The sequence below is a fragment of the Bombyx mori genome, chromosome 5 (assembly GCF_030269925.1).
Source record: "Bombyx mori chromosome 5, ASM3026992v2".
Lineage (NCBI taxonomy): Eukaryota > Metazoa > Arthropoda > Insecta > Lepidoptera > Bombycidae > Bombyx > Bombyx mori.
Window position 1 is genome coordinate 3,130,845 of NC_085111.1, and position 10,440 is coordinate 3,141,284.

The 10,440-nt window shown below is 35.7% G+C and overlaps 1 protein-coding gene across 2 annotated transcripts in view; it reads right to left on the reverse strand.

Annotated features, from left to right (window-relative positions):
- LOC101743475 (syndecan) overlaps positions 1-10,440 on the reverse strand; it is a 291,892-nt gene that overhangs the window by 36,483 nt on the left and 244,969 nt on the right. The gene's annotated exons all lie outside the window — the stretch shown is intronic.

Consider the following 10,440-nt stretch of genomic DNA (forward strand, 5'->3'; position numbering starts at 1 on the left):
TATTATATCAACGTATCGTTTCAAATCTCAAATATCATGAATCGAGAAAATCTACTAGCATCCATCAATATATAGATTCAGAAAATATATAGATTCAATATCCGATATTGATCCTCGATATATAGATACGATTCGATACGCGGCAAAACCGATATTACCCACTCCTAAATTCATCAATAGTTTTCGCAGGGCACGCGATGTAAAGAATATTTTAGGTAATTTTTTTACACCTTGGGTTACATTATTGGAGTTTTAGTAAGGATCCCTAATTTTTTTCAAAAAAGCCTTATTTATAGCCTATGTCAATGGAATAGTGTAGCTTCCAAACAGTGAAAGATTTTTTCAAATCGGATCAGTAGTTTCGGAGCCTATTCAATACAATCAAACAAACAAAGCTTTCCTCTTTAAAATATTAGTATAGAAGTATAGATTAGACAAGTTCCGATGTCTCGCATACTTAACAGTTTTTTTGGTCACAGACGATTGACTACTATAACTGTGTTTGTTCACGAACTAAGCTTATTACGTTGAATGGAGTCCGCAGGAGCCGGACTATGTCGGTACCCACTTATCGCGTCAGAGTTCCTTAATTTACGACTTACGAGGTAATGCTATTGTCTCTTAGAGGATTACGGGGGTCCCTTACTTAGGGTTTACATGTGGAAGTATTTGTTTATCTAAATTGGGTATTCGCTGTGGATTAGACCAGTGTAATAGGTCAGGTTTAGTGATTTCGCGGTGCTTTTTATATATAATGGAGATCGGAGATATGTAGTTGACATGTCTGTTTCATAGTTGTTACGTGTTTGTTAAATATATAAATTCTCAGTTTATACATTTTTTTTTCTTAATATAAGGCACAGGCAAATACGTGAAATCCGTACATCAATAACGTCTATGGATATTCTGTATACAGTTCCTAAACTTGAAAAATACTAGCCGGTTTATTTTTTCTCTTTTGAAGAAAGCTAATTTTGTAATCCTTCTTGGATTATTCCAAATTTGAATGTAAAAAATTTAAATCATCAAAAGCCCAAAATACAAACACACCATAAATCTCAAGTGGTAGGTAGTTTAAATATTGATCACATAATATTTAGGTATAATTACGAACATGAATTAAATAAGGACTTTCTTTAAAACTTCGTATTATACATTAATTAAGTAAATTCCATAGTCCTAGAACATTGAAACACCACACAATTATTATTCTGGAATCTTCCTAGAAGGCCTTTGGATAGGTATACATAAAAAAAAACAAATACCGTTTTCTGAAGAACGTTTAAAGACGCTTAAAAAATTCCTTAATTCTTCGCGAAGAATTAAAACTAAAAACAAGAACGAGTTTTTTGGGGAGTTTAAGAGAAAAATCGACCAAGATTAGGCAAATTTTCCTTGTGGTGGGCGAAACCGGAATAATAATGAAACTGGGATTTAAGGGTGTACAGGCGACATTCTGCAGATGCTTTTGTTGATAAATTACAGTGTTCCTTGCTAATGGTCGCCTTTTAAGGCGCTTTTGTGTTTAGCAAAAGCCACTACAAAAAGACGTTAGCTAAATTTTAGGACGGTTTTCGTTAAACTAATTATTGTCATCTTGCAGTATATTTATTTTGCTTATGTGGGACGTCTAGTACCTAATACCGATCTTGTCAAAATCTTGGGACGTCACAGAAGCAAATGATCGTAATATTAATTCGAAGCTTTGGGGCTCCTTATATAAAATGTCTCTTAAATATCTGGTTCGGTCTACAGGATCACGCGAATTGCATATCAAGTTTTCTTTCCGGTGTGGAAACCACTTATTACTCTAACTGAGCTCTAACTCTAACAAATGTTCACGATTGACTTCCACGGTGAAGGAATAACATCGTGTAATAAAAATCAAACCCGCAAAATTATAATTTGCGTAATTACTGGTGGTAGGACCTCTTCTGAGTCCGCGCAGGTAGGTACCACCACCCTGCTTATTTCTGCAGTGAAGCAGTAATGCGTTTCGGTTTGAAGGATGGGGCAGCCGTTGTAACTATACTTGAAACCTTAGAACTTTATCTCAACGAGCGCATTTACGTCGTAGATGTCTATGGACTCCAGTAACCACTTAACACCAGGTGGGCTGTGAGCTCCTCCACCCGTCTAAGCAATAAAAAAAAAAATTTTACTCGACTATTCACGCAGGCACTATTTGCAATTTAATGGCAAAATTTTATCACACGAAAACAACGCTTAATTACACCAAAGAAACCTTATTAACTTGCCTTTATATGGGAGGTTAACTGCTCAACAACCGAAACCATGTTATGTTTATTTAGTTATACTATCAAGATTTACCCTCCAGCAAATTAATGTCGGGAAAATTTACTGGCTTATAATAATAAGAGGTTGATTATTTGGTTGTAGCACACACACGAACTAACATCGGCGTGTGTACATTGCGCAGTTTTGGCGGGAGAGTCGTAATTAACCGTGAGTTGTATGGGTGAAATTTAATCTTGACGCAAAAGTTGATAGAGGTGTGCCTATAGATATAGATATAGAAGTAGAAAAACAATCATAATTTGCAATTTGCATCTGTGCTCGAACTAGGTGATAAAACCTGTATCTCAAGCGACGGTGCTCCTCGTACAAAGAATACAACAGCTTTACTTCAAATAAGTATTTTACTGGTGGTAGGATCTCTTGTGAGTCCGCACGGGTAGGTACCACGGCCCCGCCTATTTCTGCCGTGAAGCAGTAGTGCGTTTCGGTTTGAAGGGAGGGGCAAGCGTGTAACTATACTGAGACCTTAGAACTTATCGCTCAAGGTGTGTGGCGCATTTGCGTTGTCTATGGGTTCCAGTAACCACTTAACACCAGGTGGGCTGTGAGCTCGTCCACACACATAGGCAATAAAAAAAAAACAAAAATAGAAGATTATTAGACAAAAATTAAACTGAAATTCATGGATTGCATAAAAGCGACATACAATATGTGTAAGCTTAAAACAGTACAATTAACAAAATTATATAAAATAAATTTTTATAGTTTTTGTTTTAAATATCGCGAAATAAATGCCAATTTTGTTGGTCTGTGAAACTTTAGAGGTATTAAAGTTATGTAGGAAAGTCTAAAAAGTAAAAAAAAATACACAGTTTAAGAAGTTACTACTATGTACTATGGATGGATGGACGTAGGACGGAAATAGTTCAAGGAAGCCGGGTTAATATGTATCCTCTCGGATAAGCCATCGTGTTTTGGCTAATGAAGATGACAGGTAATTAAAAAATTGCTGCCGGTACATGGTTGTTCGGGAATTACAGAATTAAAATAATATATAATAAAATTGGGATAAAATTCAGAGTGTATAATTTTAACGCGCCACACAGTGCTGATTTTGCGTGGTTAAAAAAAACCACAGAGTATATTCATTCAGGCGCCTGAACAATGGTTTGAAATTTTAAATTTAATCTCTAGTTTTGGATTTTTTGGATTTTTATTAATTCCATTATTTAATCGGTGGACGAACTCGCCGAATTTTCATTTGTAATGGATAATGGTTGTGACATCCTTCAACACCGCAACGCACTAATGTTTTCCGCGGTATAAATATGCAGAATTACAACTACCCGCGCGTTTGACTCATGTCTATGTATTATAATAACAGAGTTTCGTATTCACCTTCTTTGATATTTTAAATATTTCGCTCTAAACAAATATCTTCTATTTGATTTCTAAGCACATATTTTAGAAGAAATAAAATTAGAAGAGTACGACTTTAAAACGTACGCATAGCTTTGCTGTATTAAAAAAAAATATCGTATGACGTTTCATTGTTTTTAGTTTAGTTTATTCTTATTTTAAATTTTGATTACAGCCACGAATAGATAAATAGGAAAGGAATATAGGGATAGGAACAAATAGGAAGAAACACGTGTCGGCGAATAAACAGAAAATAGGTATGTACATTTGAATAAAAATACAAACCCTTCGACCCTTACTAAATCTATGCCTGATATTTTCTTTTCATTTCACAAAGTTTTCACAGTGCTCGATGACGGAAAGAGACGAACATACCCCACCCGTCCTTTCCGTGGGATAAGCACCGTATGACAATAGAAGGAATTTGAATAAAATAATAGCATGGAAACTGTCGGCCACATGGCCCTGTAGTCTGAAAGGACGCGGGACAATGGGCCTCTAAAGCAAAGTTTAGGGCGGTTTATTTGATGGCCTTTATGTAGTAAAGGATCAAGCTCTCGGAACCGGGTACTTTTGATGTCCTTGCGATTATTAAACATAGACAAGGGTTTAGCTGTGTTAGCTACAACTGAGCGAATAACTTTTCGAATGCTTGCCCGAAATATATATTTTGTATAGATTTTTATTACACGATGTTTTTATGTATTCCTTCAGCGTGGAAGTCAATTGTGAACATTTTTTGAGTACGTATTTCATTAGAAAAATTGGTACCGAACACCGGTGCATCGCTCGACACGAATGCACCGGACGTCTTATCCTTTAGGCCACGACTTCTTTCTCCGGACTGCGCGTATTGTAGACATAAATAACTACTTTTTATGGTTAGGTTATATCTCGCGTATGTAATCGTCATTATATTAAGTGAAATTTACAAAATTCGTGGCCCCACGGATTACTAAGGTCTGATTTAAATACTGTAACTAGCTACCATCTAATTTTCTCCAAAAAGTCAAACGATAATTTTAAAATTATTTTTACCTATCTCTCTAATTCCCTCAACTGTTACTGCCAGAGTATTTTTATTGTATATTATCTGCAGGGTTTTACGTTTCATAATTGTTTTTGGATAATCCTTGACTCCTTAAAACCTTAAAAGCAAAATTCGTGGATATTGTCAGCAGTATACGTCATATAATTTTCAACGTAAAATACAAAGCGTCAGTTAAATGAGACGCTTTGTTAAGCAGCGCATCAAGGAACACTCGGCTCTCATTAATACAGGTTAGTAAATTGCCAGGATATAGTGTGCATCGGATTCAAGTCATGAGCGAGAAAGAGCGATTCAATGACAAACATACTGTGGTCTGGTACTGCTATTGTCGATATTGACACTTGGTCCTACGGCCTCTTGTGAGTCCGCGCGGGTAGGTACCACCGCCCTGCCTATTTCAGCCGTTAAGCAGTAATGCGTTTCGGTTTGCAGGATGGGGCAGCTGTTGTAACTATACTTGAAACCTTAGAACTTATATCTCAAGGTGGGTGGCGCATTTACGTCGCAGATGTCTACGGGCTCCAGTAACCACCTCACACCAGGTGGGCTGTGAGCTCGTCCACCTATCTAACAACAACAAAAAAAATCACATTAGGGAACGTAAAAACGTAAGCGCCTACAACTACAGTCCGATAGCAAAGGAATGTGTGCTTTGTTTTTAGGAATTGACTACATACATTAAGCCGGATAAACTTAATTCTGTTTTTATTGCTTCAAATATTACATTTATCTTGTGTAAAAAAATAATTACCTTTTTTTTTTATTGCTTAGATGGGTGGACGAGCTCACAGCCCACCTGGTGTTAAGTGGTTACTGGAGCCCATAGACATCTACAACGTAAATGCGCCACCCACCTCGAGATATAAGTTCTAAGGTCTCAGTATAGTTACAACGGCTACCCCACCCTTCGAATCTAAACGCATTACTGCTTCACGGCGGAAAATAGGCAGGGTGGTGGTACCTACCCGCGCGGACTCACAAGAGGTCCTACCACCAGTGATTACGCAAATTATAATTTTGCGGGTTTGGTTTTTATTACACGATGTTATTCCTTCACCGTGGAAGTCATTCGTGAACATTTGTTGAGTACGTATCTCATTAGAAAAATTGGTACCCGCCTGCGGGATTCGAACACCGGTGCATCGCTACCTACATACGAATGCACCGGACGTCTTATCCTTTAAGCCACGACGACTTCAAAACCTATTACTACCTTACCTATACAATTTTTGAGGTAATTAAAAACTCTTTTCACATACGGTAAGTTATTTCGTACTGAAAATAAATTATAAAACAATCTTGTTCATTACAAGCTTTATATCCAAAATTTAAACTTATGTCTGCACAATTAAAATTAATTTAATGGTTCGATCTCACGTTTTATTATTATCATTTTATAATTTCCAAAGTTGCGAATACTTTACATATTTCATGGACGCGCACGACTGTAAATATTCTATAATCTCTGCAGTTAATTACTTGTACCACACGTAGAGGCTAAGTCAGTAATCACGCTAACAAATGACACACACCTGTGCACAACTAAACAAATAAGCAGACTGTATACTGACGTGTGTTAATTAATTAGAAGGGCTTAATTACTTATTTGAACTCAGTGCTCGGCTTATATATGACGCGGTGGGAGGTGAGCACGTGGTATTTGTTAGGCAACACTCTACTTTGATATGTTTGTAGGGTTTTCTGCGACTTTTTGTGTGTTCCGAGAGGGGGTCATGAGATCAAAAGCTAATGAAGTTAACGTGACGCTGGGTAGGAGAGTCGTGGACTGTTTTTGGGGCTACGCGTCGCAAAGGATTACTTCTTCTTTTAGCGATAGCCAGCGGCTTGGCTCTGCCCCTGGTATTGCTGAAGTCCAAGGGCGACGGTAACCACTCACCATCAGGTGGGCCGTATGCTCGTCTGCCTACAAGGGCAATAACTTCTACGAAAGCGTCCAGTCCTAAGGTACATATGAAGGATGCATAGGGCTTTAGAGGTTACATAGCTCGTTCTATTCAATAATCAGAGTACATATAGAAGGTTTTTTTGGGGATGAAAAAAAAGTCTCTTGCTTGACTACGAAAATACGATCTATGATTTTAGAAAATAGCTGTTTGATTTATTCCGTAGATGGGTGAACGAGCTCATAGACATTATAACTAGAATGCCGCTCATTCGGATTCATATCCTCGTTTGTATATATTATCCCGCTCTTCAAGTCTAGAAGTAGGTATGATGGCGATACCTATCCGAACACGTCCACAATAAGCTCTAGAACCAGTCAATTGCTACGAAACTACCGACCTATTAGGACAGACGCTTCATCGTTATGAACAATTCATTCAAGCTTTAGCTGAATCAAGTAAGCTTCGATTATAAATTATTTAAAAAAGAAAAACGAGATCTCTACATTCTGAAAACGTTTCAAAGATTTTTGAAGTTATACTTCTTTAGGCGCGTTATGAAAAATTGATGAGAGTGAAATTTTACGATGCGCGCGCACCGTGACACAAAATTAACAGAAATGAAGTTGCCCACAAGTGCTCCAATACAATTGAGGTTAACTATCCGTATGTATTATTTAGTATTATTATTTAATATAATTCATACTAAATATTATTAAATTATTAACGTTAAATATTTATTATTAATTATTTAATATTAAAAAAAGAAAAGAAATAACTTTAATAAAAATAAAGTATAACTTCTTACGCGCGTACATAAGTACACGCACCCTTTTTTTATTTATAGACGACGAAAAAACGAAATTCAAAAAGCGAACATGCAATACGGCTATATTTGAATAATATAATAGTCATTTCTTGTCCAAGGTTTGAATGGCTTAAAAGGGTCGCGCTGGCATTACTCACAACGGCCCTTCGAGGGTGGCTGTTACTTTGAATGCTCACATCAGTGCTCGTTCTCAATATATTATTTATGTTTGAACATTCGTTCAGTGAGTTTATCGTGACTTTAATCCAGCGACGGCTCGATTTTTTTTCGGTCAAATGATTTTTGATTTTGCTTGAATAAATTCTAGTCTTCTACGTATTATTTTGAACTCATTTTATGGTACTATCTATGTGTGTGTTTAGAAATGGCAGAGGATGTCTAACTGTCATTCAGTGTGGTGTGAGCCACGGATCTGACTCGTCGTTTATAAGCTTAATCTATAAGGTAATTAATTCTCTTCAGTTTTAAAAAGTGGCACAGGCCATAATATTAAAATACAACTTAAGCATCTAAACTCTTCAACTTCTCACACATTAATTATGTTCTACAATTAAATTTGAAAGGACAACATCATTGTAGGAGCAATGATCGGATAGCAAAATATTTTTGTAAGCCGATCATCTAAAATAGGTCAACGCTCTTAAATAAGTGGAATGTCACAATTTTAATTTTAGAACTGAAATTCCCTCGACCCCGTAATGTTTCCAGTTAAGTGTCACGTAGTCGCCGTACTTCAAACGGTAGGTGGCGCTCTGCGAGTTATAACCCTTAAATAGCACCTGAATTTGTACACGTGCGCAATTCTAACGGAATTCTCGGGCTTTTCATTTAACATAGGGTAAACTGTAAAATAATTGGCACAATTACATTTTAGTGATAGCATTGTATTAGACTTTAACGAAATGAGCTAAGTATGTGTATTCTGTCATGTTCCTGTGTATTAAAGAAGCTTTTATAATATACGTGAAGTGGGAAGGCTTCTCCACAAAAAAAAAGTGGATAGTTACAATTTATTATAATACATATATTAAACCTTATTATATATTAAAATTAAATTAAGTCCGTGTTACAGGTGAGGCGTCAATAATTGTATGTCTTGCCCGGTTTTAAGTGTGTTTTAAGTTTATAGTGACGACTCGACACTTAACACCAGGTTAAGTTCATCCAATCGGATAAGGAAAAAAAAAGCTTGCCTTTTGTACATTACATTTAAAATGTGAATTGTGTTTTATTTATGTGTACAATAAAGAATAAATCATAGTGATGCTTTTCTACAGTAGGTACTATTATTATTCCTACTAAAATCATTGATAATATACAAGAAATACCGGGAAATACATTAGAACGAAGTCGCTGGTGAGCTACGGATCGTTGAATGTTTATCTTTTCCTCGTAAAGAATAGGGTGAGGTTAGGAATGACGAGCTATCGGGATCCTAGTTCTATTTATGTAAAGGAAAATTGTGTTTAGGCAAATAAATATCGCAGCTGCTATTGAAACAGTTTTATGAGATAATAACGTATATTTTATCTCTTTGATATATAAGAACTGAAATCTATGAAACTTGAATCGGTGAGCTTGAAAAACCAAATAAAACAAAAAACTAAATTGACTTTCTCTCTGAAATACAATGTGAATTGAAGTATAAGTATCTGCTGTTATTACGAGTTCATTTTCCCTATGAAAATACGTTGCGATAATTTAACGACCACATTTTAAATTTCTCTGAAATTGCCAAGGGTTCGTACGAACAAACCTATTGTGATTTCAAAACTTTGTTATTTTAAAGTCCACTCTATGTATGTGGTCGTTTGATGTAAATTTGAACCACAAAATACCGAGGGTTGAAATGTCGGGCTATTGTTTGTCCGACCTTAAATAATAAGATTTTTTTAATACCAACATTTCGATGCCTCCAATTAACACTACGCTAGCTCCGAATTCTTAGATTTACAGGAGGAGCGTTTTAACCAAAAAAAGTTAATAAAATCTTTATTATTGCAGATATATTTATGGTTTTTTTGTGTAGCTAGCTGATTTACTCTTACTTCGAACCCCATCAATAATGATTAATTGTAATACTTTTAACATAGTGAAGCGATTTGCATGAAAAACGAAAATTTCAAAATTTTCAGTTAGAGTAGTGTTCATTGGAGGCATCGATTTACTCATATTCATTTAAAATGCTACAATGTAATTTAGGTATTGAAAGTTTCTCTACACCAAAATACGATTAATAATTGAAATAATTTAAAAAAAAGGAAATTTTGCGAAGTGGTAAGCAGCCCTTTTATACGACAAAAATATTGATATTTATTGCAGATTGCATGAATAAAAATCGACTTTAACAAAGCAATGCAATAATGTGACTGGCGAAAACACAAAGGCTTAATAATAATAAAATAATATAATATGCTGAATATGTTTGCCAACTCGAAGCACGTTCCTTTATTATAATAATAAATATTTACACTTTTCTTCTAAGAAATTTCTTGAAAACGCTTAGCGTTTGAAATTTTTCATTTATTGTTTGATATTTCCGTTTTATGATATTAGATGTTTAGAGGTTTGCGGCAGGCGATGGTTGTCTCTGGTTTGAATAAAATGGGCAGAGACGTTTGTAGCGGACATCCTAGTGTGTAGGTAGTTTATTGTAAAAACCGTCTCTCATCTTGGAACATGTCGTCAATGTCTTGATTGAACTAGAATAACAGCCTGTCCTTCAAATTAGGCACATAATTGCAAAAGTACGCGCGGTGTTGATGCCGTCTAACATGTGGTCCCAATGCTTATTTAAGGCATTTTATGATCTGGTAACAAGACCTTTAGGTCAAGTCTTATTTAATGAAATGAAATGAATTGAAATAAGATGAGATGAGATGAGATGAGATGAGGTGATATGTGATGAAATATAATTTCAGTAAAATAGTGGTAAATTTTTTTTTTATTGCTTAGATGGGTGGACGAGCTCACAGCCC